The 14,269-nt window shown below is 45.5% G+C and overlaps 1 protein-coding gene across 6 annotated transcripts in view; it reads right to left on the reverse strand.

Moving 5' to 3' along the window:
- NOD1 (nucleotide binding oligomerization domain containing 1) overlaps positions 1-9,569 on the reverse strand; it is a 90,837-nt gene extending 81,268 nt beyond the window's left edge. For 3 of the 6 annotated variants that reach the window (XM_081244128.1, XM_081244131.1, XM_081244126.1), the window contains exon 1: positions 9,163-9,566. The gene's annotated coding sequence lies outside the window, so the exon portion shown is untranslated. Of the gene's footprint in view, positions 1-639; positions 4,894-9,162 lie in introns of those variants that run through there. The other 3 variants (XM_081244130.1, XM_081244127.1, XM_081244129.1) reach the window with 3 other exon arrangements.
- Between the last annotated feature and the right edge of the window lie 4,700 nt (positions 9,570-14,269).

Here is a 14,269-nt window from a genome sequence, read left to right on the forward strand (position 1 = left end):
ATGTCTGACTCCACATCCTCGGAGCCCAGTACCTCCTCTGGTCAAGAAACCCCATTCAGAGTGTGCACAGAGCCAGCCCCTCCCTTCTCTGCTGGAACCACGGACTTCCGGAGTGGAAGAGAGTACGCTCCAACACCCCCATTTTAGAGATGAGGAAACTGAGGCCCTAGGCAAGGCCAAGACTTGTCGGGATCAACCATAGCTAGGTCCCAGGTCTCTTGACTCTGAGGCAAATGCTATTTTTTTATATATATATATATTTTTTAAATGCTCTTTTATTTACTTCTGGTTAGGGTAGCCCCCTCAGCAGCCGAGAGTCTCACCCCATCCTCACAGCAGGGACTGGCGCCTGTCAGATGGGCAGGGGCCCCACCTCACCATGTTCCTCCCCTCAGTCCCTCTCTCCCCACTGGGAATTCCCACGGTACTTTACCCCCACCACTCTCACAGGATGTGGGAGTTCACTTTTCTCTTCTCCTGAACTCTTTCTCCACATCAATAGACAGTGGCAGTGAAGGGCCAAGACTCTACAACCAGGCTACCTGGTTCCAATCACTAGCTGCGTGATTTGGAGAAATACACCACCCTTCTGTGATTCAGTGTTCCTATCTATAACATGCAGATAACAGCAGCACCTACCTCCTAGGATCCGTGTGAGGACTCAATGAGTTAATACTTAGATGACACTTAGCACAACACTGGTCACACAGCAAGCATTTATCATGACCAAGGAGAGGGTGGTGTAGGCTGGAGCTTCTGTCTGGCTCACCTTTGAGGCCCAGCATTTGCCTATGAGGGATGGTGTCCATCTGGTTAGTCCCTGTATCCCCAGCACAGAGAGGATGCTAGATTAAAAAATGTTGAATGAATGAATCTAGCACAGCACACTGTTTGTAACGGGAGCTTCATTAATGCTCCTTGAACAAATATGTGGAGTTCCAGAATTCACGGGCTCACATAGGGAGTGTCACTGGCCAAGTTCATTAGTAGATAAATTCGGATTTGCAGGCACCAATATTTTCTATTGTTCTAAGACTTTTCTGTTACCAGCTGCCTTGAAAAATTTAACCAAAGCCCAGCTCTCAATTTCCAGAGCATAGTCTATATACATTCTCTTGGTACATAATCAATCACCTATTACTTTGTGACAATGTCCTCCATTGTGCCTTATGGGGCTGGTATACAATTCTTGTTTGACATTTTCCTGGTGTTACCCAGGCTTTGAAAAACAAAGTTCCAAAGACACCCTGCTCGGTATTCATCTCTGAGGGCCCAGGGAATAAAAATACCTTAATAAAAAAAAGCCAACAGAAGACAACAGAGCCTCAGAAACCCTGACCTGGAACTCTATTTTAAAGAGTTTAAGTGCTTACGCAGAAGAAAGTTCTACAGAAGGGGCACGTTCGGAAGCCAGAGGACGTCTGGAGATGGCCTTGAGGACGGACACAGAAAGTGGCTGGAGCTTCTCAAATGAAAGGCAATTTACAAGAACAAAATACTTTAGTCACCTCAGAGGCTTGAATTGAAACCTGGCCTTGAACAAATAAACACTCAGCTGATCCCTGGCCAAAATGCTTAACAGGAGACTTTTACTGTCTGGGACACAAATCTACCTGGAGCTCGGCCAGATGGTACCTGGGATGTGTAGGAGGGGACTCCCGAGGGCCATGGAGAGATTGAGAAGATGCCAAGTTCTTCCCAGAGGCGGCACGCCCTGAGGCCCCACCCAGCGAGGGCCTATCTTAGGGAGCAGGCCCTCCCCACCAGCCAAGATACACCTGACCTGCCAGGCCTCTCACTCTGTGACCTCATGACAGCTTCACAGGAGTGAGGAGAAAGGGGGTAATGCAGACGTGTCCCACAGCAAGAGGCTTTCTCTGTGATCCGAAAGCTCCCAACAAAGAATTTTTTTTTTTCTAAACACCCTGGTTTTTTAAGGGGATGCAAATTCCCTGGCAGATGAACAAAGTGGGGGAAGCACCTCTTTCAGGGCTTTGGGGCTAAAGCCAGAGAAAAACAGACAAGCATGAAAAACTGTCCAAAGCCTCTTCCATTGGCCAGGGGATTCCCAGAATTTTTATCCACAGACTCTGACACCCACACTGCCAGCCTGCCTCTGCTCTTTGGGCCCTTGTGTTCCTGCTTCCAAAAAGCCAGGAAGGACTGGACTCCACCCATGTGCATCCACCGAGGCTCCTGCTGAAGGATGCTGGCGCCTGGCTGGCCCGCACGCACTTACGCACATCCACTCCCAAAAACCACGGGGCTGGTGCGGTGGGCCAGGCAGACCAGGCTCTGCATTCTGGTTCTGCCATCTTTTCTCTGCTCTGAGCTTCAGTTCCTTCATTAGAAATTGAAAGCCATAATTTCTGCCTCCGTAATTGTCTCACATTAAGTCAAGGTTTATAAAGCTTAATAAGTAGGGGTTGTTAATTATCTTTTTCTTGTAGATTACTAACATTGAGAAAACCCGGCGGTGGGAACTCCTCAAAGCCTCTCACTGTCCTTTACAATAAATTTCCAAATCCTTCCCAGCCCAGGAGGCTCTGCTTGGCCTTCCTCACTACACCCTGTTCTTTCCACCTCTGAGCCTTCAAACATGCTGTTCCCTGCATCTGGCATGCGCTAACCCCTCCTCATCCCCAAGAGCTAGTTGAAAAGGCTCATTCTTGGAGGAGCAGATCCCAGACTCCCCTAATCCTAGTACAGCTCTGATCATCTGTCTCATGACATACATACTGTTATTTTCACTCACGGCACTTAACCCATTTATAACTATGTACTTGTGTGTACCACCCCTTCCTCTTCCAGGAGCCAGCAAATTCCATTTGGCCAGGCGCTGAGCCCCTGGATTCATTTGTTGCTGTATCCCCAAAACTTGGGAGATTCCCGGCACCAGCGAGGTCTCTGATAATATCTGTTGAGTCAGTGTGTTGAAGAATTGAAGCCCCAAAGAGCCAGGAGGAACCAGGAGCTACAAATAGCTCTCTAACAGCTTGCAACACCAGGCTGGGGAGCAAGCAAAGCACTTCATACCCATGGAAAAGCCAGAAAAACAATTGCCAGCTCATTATCAGAAATGCTAAAGCATCCACAATTCACTCAATGGAGAACTCCCTTTTCTGGGCTCTGAGCTCCACTGGCCCAGGCCTCTTGAAAGATTGCCAGAGCTCCAAAAGACATAAAACCCACTGGGGTGTAAACAAGAAGGGACATGAGTATGGATTTTCTTAAAAAGGTAGTGTCCTTGGAACAGGTCACTGCATTTTCAATGGGGTGTATTTAAATACTGTCAAGTCTACCTGAGTCCCATCCTGGGAGACTCCAGGCCTGGTTTCTGTTTTCTCAAATACCCAGCACACCTGTGTGGGTGAATGCTTTAGAATATGTTTAGAAACACAGAATGTCTGCCTGTGTTTTATTACACCCAAGCTAACAATCTCAGTGCACTGAGATGACATTTACCCAAAAATAAACATCATAATCCACTCTAATAACTTCAGTCAATACCAGTATCACCACCCACCCCCGAGTGCATATTAGGTCATCCAGTGTAAGCAATGGTTGGGGTTTAAAGGTTATAAATCGGTGTGCGGGTGTTCCCACGTTCATTCCACAAGCAGGCAGAGGCAGGCAGTTCTTTGGAAGGGCCTTGTATCCAGAAGGACAGCTCTACCAAGAGCACAAGCACATCTGTGGGTCAATTCCAGGAGGCAAGCATAGGGGTGGGGAGGTGGGCAGAGGGAGGGACGCTCACTGAGTCCCATTCAGTGGCTAGAACCCGGATTTCTGCTTCAAATCCTGGGTGCAGCACTAACAATCTGTTGACTTTGGGCTGGTTATTTAATCTCATTGAGCCTCAACTGTCTTATCTGTAAAATAGGAGAAATGATAACTACAGTACTGGGTTGTTGGGAAGATTAAGTGAGCTAAAAAGCCAAAACAAACAAACAAAAAAACCCTAGGGCTTCCCTGGTGGCGCAGTGGTTGAGAGTCCACCTGCCGATGCAGGGGACACGGGTTTGTGCCCCGGTCCGGGAAGATCCCACATGCCGCGGAGAAGCTGGGCCCGTGAGCCATGGCTGCTGAGCCTGTGCATCCGGAGCCTGTGCTCCGCAACTGGAGAGGCCACAACAGTGAGAAGCCCGCGAACCAAAAAAAAAAAAGCCTCAAGCCAAACCTTCCTCATTGATAGTTATCCCCTTTTTACAGATAGAAAAACTGAGGCTCACGAGGGTTAAGTAGCTTATTCAAAGCCACACAACTAGGAGATGGCAAAACCAGCACTTGAACCCAATCATCATAATTACCATTTCCTGAAAGCCAGGTGGTATGCCAAGCACTTCACAGCAACAATCTCATCAAATACTCAAAACCACTCTGTAAGGCAAGAATTACTAAAACTATTTCATACAGAGGAGGACACAGGGTCGGAGAGGTTAACTATCTTGGCTGAGGTCACACAGTTAGTTAAGGAACAAAGCAGGGACTTGATCCCAGCTCTGACACCAAAGCCCATGGTCTCCTCCATTTAAGTCCTGCCTAATATTTGTTATAGATCTAGTAACTCCACTTGAAATCATCAACATGCCTGAATTCATATTAAATGTAAAACACTGGCCTTGTTAAGTGGAGTCCAGGAATGGCCCTCTCCATGAAGGGGGCCTGCTGCCCTGAATCACAAGGAGTTAGGATATCCCCAAGGAAAAGCCTAGCTTTCCACTCAGTTCCTTTCCTTCTAGAAGGTTTGGTTTGGGGGTCATAGATAGCAACTGGGGAATGTGTTAAAACGAAGCACGGGGGCTTCCCTGGTGGCACAGTGGTTAAGAATCCGCCTGCCAATGCAGGGGACACGGGTTCGAGCCCTGGCCCGGGAAGATCCCACATGCCGTGGAGCAACTAAGCCCGTGCGCCACAACTACTGAGCCTGAGCCTGCGCTCTAGAGCCCACGAGCCACAACTACTGAACCTGAGGGCCGCAACTACTGAAGCCCACACACCTAGAGCCTGTGCTCTGCAACAAGAGAAGCCACCACAATGAGAAGCCCACGCACCACAAAGAGTATCCCCTGCTCCTCGCAGCTAGAGAAAGACTGGGCAGCAACGAAGACCCAACACAGCCAAAAATATAAATTAATTAATTAATTAATTAAAATATTAACCTACCAAAACCTGGTGCTGATCTGGTGCTTTGCAAATTACCTGGACCCTCATGTTGACCTATTCATTAGTTCCATAGAAAACTATAGTTTTCTTTAAAGGAAAATGACTACTTAGCAAATAAACACCAAAGTGACAGCTTACTAGAGAGTACTCTAAATGATTTTAATGAAGTATAATATAACACAAAATTGCCTTGCTGGTTCTGAAACGGAGCAGCACCCTATGGTCCTTCCCTACCACATCCTCCGCCTGACTTTTGTCTGTGGAAAAGCTTCAGCTAAAGAATTAGTTTAATCAGAAAAGCGAGAAAATGCAGAAACAAAGGAAAACAGTCCAACAAGACTAAATAATAGTAGTTTAGTCATTATGCATGGTTAAGGACCTTTAGTTCCTCCTCAAGGGCTGTAGATAATATTCTGAGCCATCTCCTGTGAGCTGTCTTGTAGATACTGAAATGCCCACCTGGGGAAAGAAGTTAACTACATGGTGATCTTACTGTAGCCATGACATAAGCTGCCACAAGTCTGTGAATTGGCCTCAATGAAAACAAACCGACCCTGCAACTGAAGACTAACTGTCTCTAAAACAACCAAGATGACACTGGTCAGACCACCATGTGACCAATTTCAAGATGACTGTCAGAGCTGACTGTGCTGTTTCTGCATGTAGCCCCCTCCCTCCGTCTATAAAAGCCCTTGCCCCCTGATTGTTACGGGGGGAGTCGGCCTTTGGACAGGCGTCCACCCTCTCCCCCAGTTGCCTGCATCCAAAATAAAGCAAACTTTCCTTTCCACCAACCTGGCCTCTTTAATGGCTTTTGAATGGCAAGCAGTCGGACCCCACTTTTGGTTACAGTTCTACAGGGGCAGACCCCTTGTTAGGGCACTGTGCCCCTTCTGAGGGTCAAGGTAAGATCCCCTCAGAGTAACAGCATCCCAGGCCTCACTGGCTCAGCTCCAGAGGGTGGAAGGATGGTGAAAGGGAGAAGGGATGGTGGTGAGCTTGTCTTGGCCAAATCTGCACCAAAATCTCTGCCCACAGTTTGGTCTGTGGCAGTTTCTAGATAAAATACAAAAAGAAGAATTCAAGCCAGAATGTCTTGCTTTGACAAACTTTCTAGCACTGAGTAAAAACCATCAATTAATTGAAATGGCAATGATTAGTCTCCTCTTACTACAAGAGTCAAGTTTGGAAAAAACACTTGCTGTCACTGAGTGTTTGATGCACCAAAGACTTTCCCTCAAAACAACTTTGGACCCTATGGATGGATGAAAGGAAGCCCTTTGTATGAAACTCAGCTGACTTTGCCCAGAAGATAAAAGGAAACAGGACTTCCAGAAACCTGCAAAATACCTACAGCTTCTGCATGACAAAAATTCAGCACAAGTATAACCTTTACCTTTTTAAATTTCACCTTGCCTCAAACCCCCAAAAAAGAAGAATCGTAGAAGGAACTGGTAATATAAACCTCAAATCCTAGGTTTATGTCTTAAAGATCGAGTACACATTGAACTCTTTTCTTTGGATAAAAAGACACAAGAGGGCTTCCCTGGTGGCGCAGTGGTTGAGAGTCCGCCTGCCGATGCAGGGGACACGGGTTCGTGCCCCTATCCCGGAAGATCCCACATGCCGCGCAGCGGCTGGGCCCGCGAGCCATGGCCGCGGAGCCTGTGTGTCCGGAGCCTGTGCTCCGCAACGGGAGAGGCCACAGCAGTGAGAGGCCCGCGTACAGCAAAAAAAAAAAAAAAAAAAAAAAGACACAAGAATTTGATATTCTCATTAGGCAAGTTAGCGATAGCACTGTAAAAAAAACACTTGATCTTTATACCTACATTACATCACTGTTTATAGTATTTCTAATGTCTAATCTAAACTAAACAGTGCTGCTGTTACTATCAAAGTGATCAATGACACACAGAGTGGGACCAATGTGAAAGGTTCAGCTGGGATACCCCCTGACAATTGTAGGATGTGGGTCCTCCCTTCTCCAAATTCCTGACTTCTTGATCATCTAGGAAGGATTCACTGTCCCTAGGCCAAGGGTCAGTAGCAAAACAGGTACAACTGGGGCACGGCCTGAGTATGCTGCCAAAAGGAAAGTCATCTGTGTGTGCCCATGTCAATTCTGAGACCCTGTAAGCAGCCCAGCTTCGGGGGAGCCCATTTTTTGATATATGGGGCAGTGGGGTGGAGGAAGTCTCAAGATTAAGGACCACTTTCTTTTGCCAAGAAATTCATTCCTATCGCATGGAGTAAAACTGTATTCCAGAGCCATTAATAAGCCCTGTTAGGGGAAAGAGTGGTGGCCTGAAATTCCAGAGTGCAAAGTACACAGTGCCCAAGGGGGAAGGAGCTACAGAGCCCTCCCCTGAGCAGGGCAGGAGAAGAACAGGGAAATGGAGCAACTACTGGCCACTCTCCCTCACCGTGGCTGTACTAAATAAACAATTGTTGAACACAAATCACCACTGCAGTGGCTAATAACTGCCACTGATGGAGCAGCTACCATGTGCCACCCGCTGTGCCAGGCATTTGATACACCCCATCTCATTTAACCTCAGGACAGAGCTACTATTTTTATCCCCATTTTACAAGAAAACAGGGGTTCAGAGAGATCACATATAACATGCCCATGGTCACGCATCACAGAAGTGACAGAATCTGAATTGGGGCCCAGGTTTGATGGGCTCCAAGGCTTGAACTTAAATTTCTTCATTACACAAAAATACCATCTACTCTTCTTAGACCCTTTGGAAGCCCTCTCTTCTCCTAAGCTGTCATTTGTTTTAAATCCAACTTTCTTATCTTCAGTAAAAGTCTGTGTCTCGTCCAGTGGCCCCACTTGCTGAGATTAGAGCTATCTGTCCCCAGGGTGAGAACAGGATAAATCCTGTGCACTCCTAATATCCAAGGTAGAGTTACTATTCCCTGGATGTGGGAAATCTCAGATAGGGGGCTTTTAGGAGGGACAAACCCGACCCTGTGGCAAGCACAGCTGGCTTCATCTTTTTTTTTTTTTTTTTTTTTTTGCGGTGCGTGGACCTCTCATTGTTGTGGCCTCTCCCGTTGCGGAGCACAGGCTCCGGACGCGCAGGCTCAGCGGCCATGGCTCACGGGCCCAGCCGCTCCGCGGCATGTGGGAATCTTCCCGGACCGGAGCACGAACCCGTGTCCCCTGCATCGGCAGGCAGACTCTCAACCACTGCGCCACCAGGGAAGCCCTGGCTTCATCCTTAAAGCAGAAAACCCAGTAGTTGTCAAGGCCATGGGTTTACTGGCTTCCCACAACTTAATTTTAAAGGCCAACAATGGAGGCATTTCCCAGAAAGCAGAACTAAGGGAGCATCGTGACCTGGCAATCCTTCTGTTTTTCACAATATGCCAAAAGACTCTGTGCATATCTGATGCTGCATATCTGTTCTGAATACACGTTCAGGCCACCCTGCCAAGCCTTGTCTCATTTCCCTTCTTTTCGTTTCAGGAAGCTGGAGGGAGGTCCACTGCCCCCTCCCCAGGGTCACGCAAGACACTGGGAGCAGCCGGATCCGTCTGCAGGCTGTACTCCATCAAGGCCCCTGCCGGCCTTTCCACCTTTTCTTGGCAGCTACACTTCAGTCATTGTTGCTCAACGCTGAACGCACAGTGGAATCAGCTGGGGATACAGAGGTCTGGGTCCCACCCCCAGGGATTCTGATAGATCCAGCCTGGGCATCTGAATTTTACAAACGCCCCAGGTGATTCTAAGGCAGGATTGAGAAGCTCTGCCTGGACCACCGTGGGATAAACGATTCCCCTGACGCTGAAGTTCCTCCCCCGAACTTTCGTGGCGTGCCACAAACTCCCGGCTTTCTCCGCCTTGCTCCACCCGGGGCTCTTCTAGAGCAGCTTTGAATCCCGTCCGCTCGCAGAATGACGCCTCCCTGCTCCTCCTCCCTCGCAGCGCCCAGGACCCCAGAAAACTTGTGCCCCGCGCGAGCCACCCCCGTCGCTGGGACTTACTTGGTCGCCAGATGTGCAGACCTCGCAGCAGCAGGAAGCAGCAGACCTCGCAGGAAGCGAGAGCCAGATGCGCCGGGAGGGCGCGAGCGGGAACGCTGAGACTGGGGAGTACCAGGCCGGGAGCGCGCGGCGCCCGCAGCTTCACCACCAGGGCCAGGGAGGGAGCAGCCGTGGCACCGGCCAGGAACGGGAACTGGCCCGACTGCAGCGAAGGCCGCGCCCCTGTGGCCGCGCCCGAGCCTCCGCGGCCTGCGCGGAGAAGCCGAGGCCGGGCCCGGGCGAGCGAGTCAGGGTCGGCGGGGCGGCCGCTCGCCCGACCCGGGCGCGGGAAGCCGGGAGAAGCGGCGCGCAGAAAGTGGCCCGGGGCAGCCGGGAGGGGCGGTCCCTGCCCCAGCAGAGCGGCCAGGCCACCGTTCAGGCCGAGCGGGCAGGCCTGGGAGCTCGCCCAGGGGTGACACATCGCGAACCAGGCGCCAGCTCGGTTTTGGCCTCCGCGAGCCTAGGCCCGTCCCCCTAAAAGAGCCAACCGGCGGCAGCAGCACCTGAGCCAGATGGTGAAACGCCTGTTAAAACGTAACACGTGCTCCCGGGTGAAACTCGCGTTAAAACGTGACACGTGCTCCCCGGTGAAAAGTAGCTCCAAATCATCAAGCCTTTTACGACAGAGCATATACTTCGATTTATACTTTTTAAAATGTAAGCTTTTCTTCATGTCCTTAAATCTCTTCTTGGCAGTATACATTTTATAGTCTATACATTATGCTGTGAAGACCTGTAAGGGAGTTTTTAACATGCTAATACCTTTTCCAATAAAATGTTTTTTAAACGTTTTAAATGGAGAATCTACATAAGGCATAACGATGCTGTAAGTAAGTTGTCACATTCACACTAAAGTACATTCAATCATATGACCACATATGCTCATAAATATTTAGATTACCATCAAAGGCTGCCTTCTGAGAAAAGTTTGTTCCTAACTGAAACGCGAAACTTTGCAAACGTAAACTTGATGGGCTACCTTGTGCAAACTTGTAAGCCCCAATATAGAGATGCTAAAGATACCAATTCCTCCAGGTTATACCCTTACATGAACCTCTGGTAGAAAAATTACAAAATTTTTCTTTTCTCTAGGATTCTGGATTTTATCTTCCATATCTTTTAAACTCTCATATTTTCCATACCGTTTCTCTGGCTGCATTCTGAATAACTTCTTCAGTTGTCTTTCCATTAATCAATTATCTTGTGGCTATTCCAAGCCCGCTGTTACCCATCTGTGTTAGGCGGAATAGTCCCTACACCTGGAACCTGTGAATATGGCAAAGGAGAATTAAAGTAGCAGGTGGAATTAAGGGTGCAAATCAGCTGACCTTGAGATGGGAAGATAATCATGGACTATTGGTATGGGCCCGATGTAATCACAAGGGTCCTTATAAATGGAGGAGGGATGCAGAAGAAGGAGAACTAAAGAGATAGCAGCCTGAGAAGGATTTGGCCTCATGTTGCTGGTTTTGAAGATGGAGGAATGGGGCTATGAGCCAAGAAATGAGGGTGGCTTCTAGAAGCTAGAAAAGGCAAGGAAATGGGTTCTCCAGTAGAGCCTCCAGAAGTAATGCAGTCCTGCTAACACTTTGATTTTAGCCCAGTGAAATTCACTTTAGACTACTGACCTCCAGAACCGTAAGATAATAAATTTGTGTGGTTTTAAGCCACTAAATTTGTGGTAACTCGTTACAGCAGCCATAGGAAACCAATACACTACCCATTTAAGTTCTTAATTTCAACAATAATATATTTTCTAAGAGTGTTTTGGTTCTATTTCTAATTTTCTTGGTCATTTTTAATAGTCTCCTGTTCTCTGCTGATTCCATCACTTAAAAAATTCATATAGTTATTTTTGTTTTTAATTAAACTTTTTATTTGGGATAATTGTAAAATCACATGCAGCTGTAAGAAATAATGCAGAGACCCTTATACCCTTAACACAATTTCCCTTCATGGTAACATCTTGCAGAACCAGGCTGTAGGCATTGATACAGTCAAAATACAGAACATTTCCACCACTACAATGATCCCTCATGTTGCCCTGTTATATCATACCACTCCCTCCTTAACCCCTGACAATCACTAATCTGTTCCCCATTTCTATAATATGTCATTTCAAGAACGTTATATAAATGGAAGCACACGGTATGTATTGGGATTTTGTGATCTTGTTTTAGGATTGTTTTGTTCACTCGGCATAATTCTCTGGAGATTCATCTAAGGCATTTTATGTATCAATAGTCCTTTCTTTTTTATTACTGAGTAGTATTTCATGGTATTACCACAGGGATACCACAGTTTAACCATTCACATGTTGAACATTTGTATTATTTCCCGTTTTGGGCTATTATGACTAAAGCTGCTATAGACATTAAACTACAGGTTTATATGTGAACATAAGTTTTCATTTCCCTGGGATAAATGCCCAGGAGCACAACTGATAGGTCATATGGTGGTTGCATGTTTAGTTTAAGAAACAGCCAAACTCTTTTCCACAGTGGCTGGACCACTTACATTCCCAGCAGCGACGTCTAAGTGATCCAGTTCTGCAACACCTTCATCAGCATTTGGTGCTGACATGATGTGTTATTGTAGCCGTTCTGATAGGTGTGTAGTGGATCATTATAGTTTTAATTTGCTAATGATGTTGAACATCTTTTTATGTGCTTGTCATCTGTGTCTCCTCTTGGGTGGAATGTCTCTCTGTCTCATTCATTAATTGGATTGTTTGCTTTTTTACTGTTGAGTTTTGAAAGTTCTTTACGTATTGTAGATAATAGCCCTTTGTTAGATATTTGATTTGCAAATATTTTGTCCCGCTCCAAGCTTGTCTTTTCATTCCCTTAATAGGATCTTTCACAGAGCAAACATTTTAAATTTTGATGCTCCCTAGTTTATCAGTTTTTCCTTGTATGGATCATGCTTTTGGTATTCAGTCTAAGAACTCTTTGAAAAACCCTAGATGTCAAAGAAATCCTCCTTTTTTCCCCAAAAGTTCAGTTTTATGTCAGACATTTGAGTTAATTTTGAGTTAATTTTGGAATGAGACTTGAGTTAAGGTTAATTTTATTATAATTGTTACTTTTGCCTATGGATGTCCAATTGCTGCTACAGAATCACTGTTGAAAAGCTATCTTTCCTCCATTAAATTACCTCTCCACCTTTGTGTGGGTCTATTTCTGGGTTCTCCATTCTGTTCCATTGATCTGTGTGTTTATCCCTCTGCCAATACCATACAATCTTGAATTGGGTCGATGGATTCCTACCATTTTATTCTTTTTTTTCAAAGTTGCTTTACCTATTCTAATTCCTTTGCCTTTCCATATAAATTTTAGAAAAATAATTTTGCTGGGATTTTGATAGGAATTGTGTTAAACCTGTATTGGAGAGAATTGACATCTTTATTATATTGAGCCTTCCAAATCATGAACATGGTATGCCTCTCCATTTCTTTAGATCTTTGATTTCTTTCATCAGTGTTCTGTAGTTTTCAGTATACAAGTCTTACACGTTTGGTTAAGTTTGCACTTAAGTATTTCCTTTTAAAAAATTGTTTATGTTGTTGGTAAGAATGTAAAATTGTTCAGCCAACGCGGGAAACAGTTTGGCAGTTCCTCAAAAAGTTAAACATAGAATTACCAAATGACCCAGCAATTCCACTCCTAGGTATAAACCCAAAATAAGTGACAAGAGGTACTGAAAATATATATATGTACACACATGTTCATAGCAGCATTATTCACAATAGTCAAAAGGTGAAAACAGTCCAAAAGTCCATCAATGGATGGATAAACAAATCATTATACACATGATAGAATATTATACAGCCATGAAAAAGGATGAAGTGTTGATACATGCTACAGTGTTGATAAGCCTCAAAGATATTATGCTAAGTGAAAGAAGACAGACATAAAAGGTCACATATTTTATGAGTCCTTTAATATGAAATAACCAGAACAGGTAAATTCATAGGGACAGAAAGTAGATTGGTGTTTGCCAGGGAATGGGGGTGGGGGAGGGAAGAATGGAAATGTGGTTCCTTTTGGGGTGATGGAAATGTTTTGAAAGTAAATAGTGATGGTGGTTGGACAACATTGTGAGTGTATTAAATGCTACTGAATCGTTCACTTCCAAATGGTTAATTTTATGTTATGTGAATTTCATCACCATTAAAAAGTTACAGTTTAAAAAAAGCAATTGTAAATGGTATTATATTTTTAATTTCCGTGTCCAAGTGTTCTAGTATATAGAATACAATTGATTTTTGTATGTTTATCTTATCCTGTGACCTTGCTGAACTGACTTCTTGGTTCTAAGGGATACTTTTTTATAGATTCCTAGGGGTTTTCTATGTAAATAATCACATCATCTGTACATAGAGACTGTTTCATTTATTTCTTTCCCATCTGTATGCCTTTCACTTCCCTTTCTTGCCTCACTACACTGGTTAGAACTTCCAGTACTATGTTGAATAAAAATAGTGAGAGCAGACATCCTTGCCTTGTCCCCAGTTTTAAGGGGAAAGCATTCAGTCTTTTACTATTAAGTATAATGTTAGCTGTAGGTATTTTATAGATGCTCTTTATCAAGTTGTTGATGTTCCCTTCTGTTCCTATTTTTCTGAGGAATTTTTTTTATCATAAATGGGTATTGAATTGTGCCAAACACTTTTATGCATCTACTGATGTGATCACATGACTTGTAATAATAGTTAAAATACAGTGGATTACTTTGATTGATGTTCAAGTATTGAACCAGACTTGCAGCTCTGGAATAACCTGCCTTGGTCATGGTATAGAATTCTTTTTATGTATTGCTAAATTCTATTTGCTAGTATTTTTTTTTTTTTTTTTTTTTTTTTTTTTTGCGGTACGCGGGCCTCTCACTGCTGTGGCCTCTCCCGTTGCGGAGTACAGGCTCCGGACGTGCAGGCTCAGCGGCCATGGCTCACGGGCCCAGCTGCTCTGCGGCATGTGGGATCTTCCCGGACCGGGGCACGAACCCGTGTCCCCTGCATTGGCAGGCGGACTCTCAACCACTGTGCCACCAGGGAAGCCCCTTGCTA

The sequence above is a fragment of the Mesoplodon bidens genome (assembly GCF_964165515.1).
Source record: "Mesoplodon bidens genome assembly, chromosome: 9".
NCBI lineage: Eukaryota > Metazoa > Chordata > Mammalia > Artiodactyla > Ziphiidae > Mesoplodon > Mesoplodon bidens.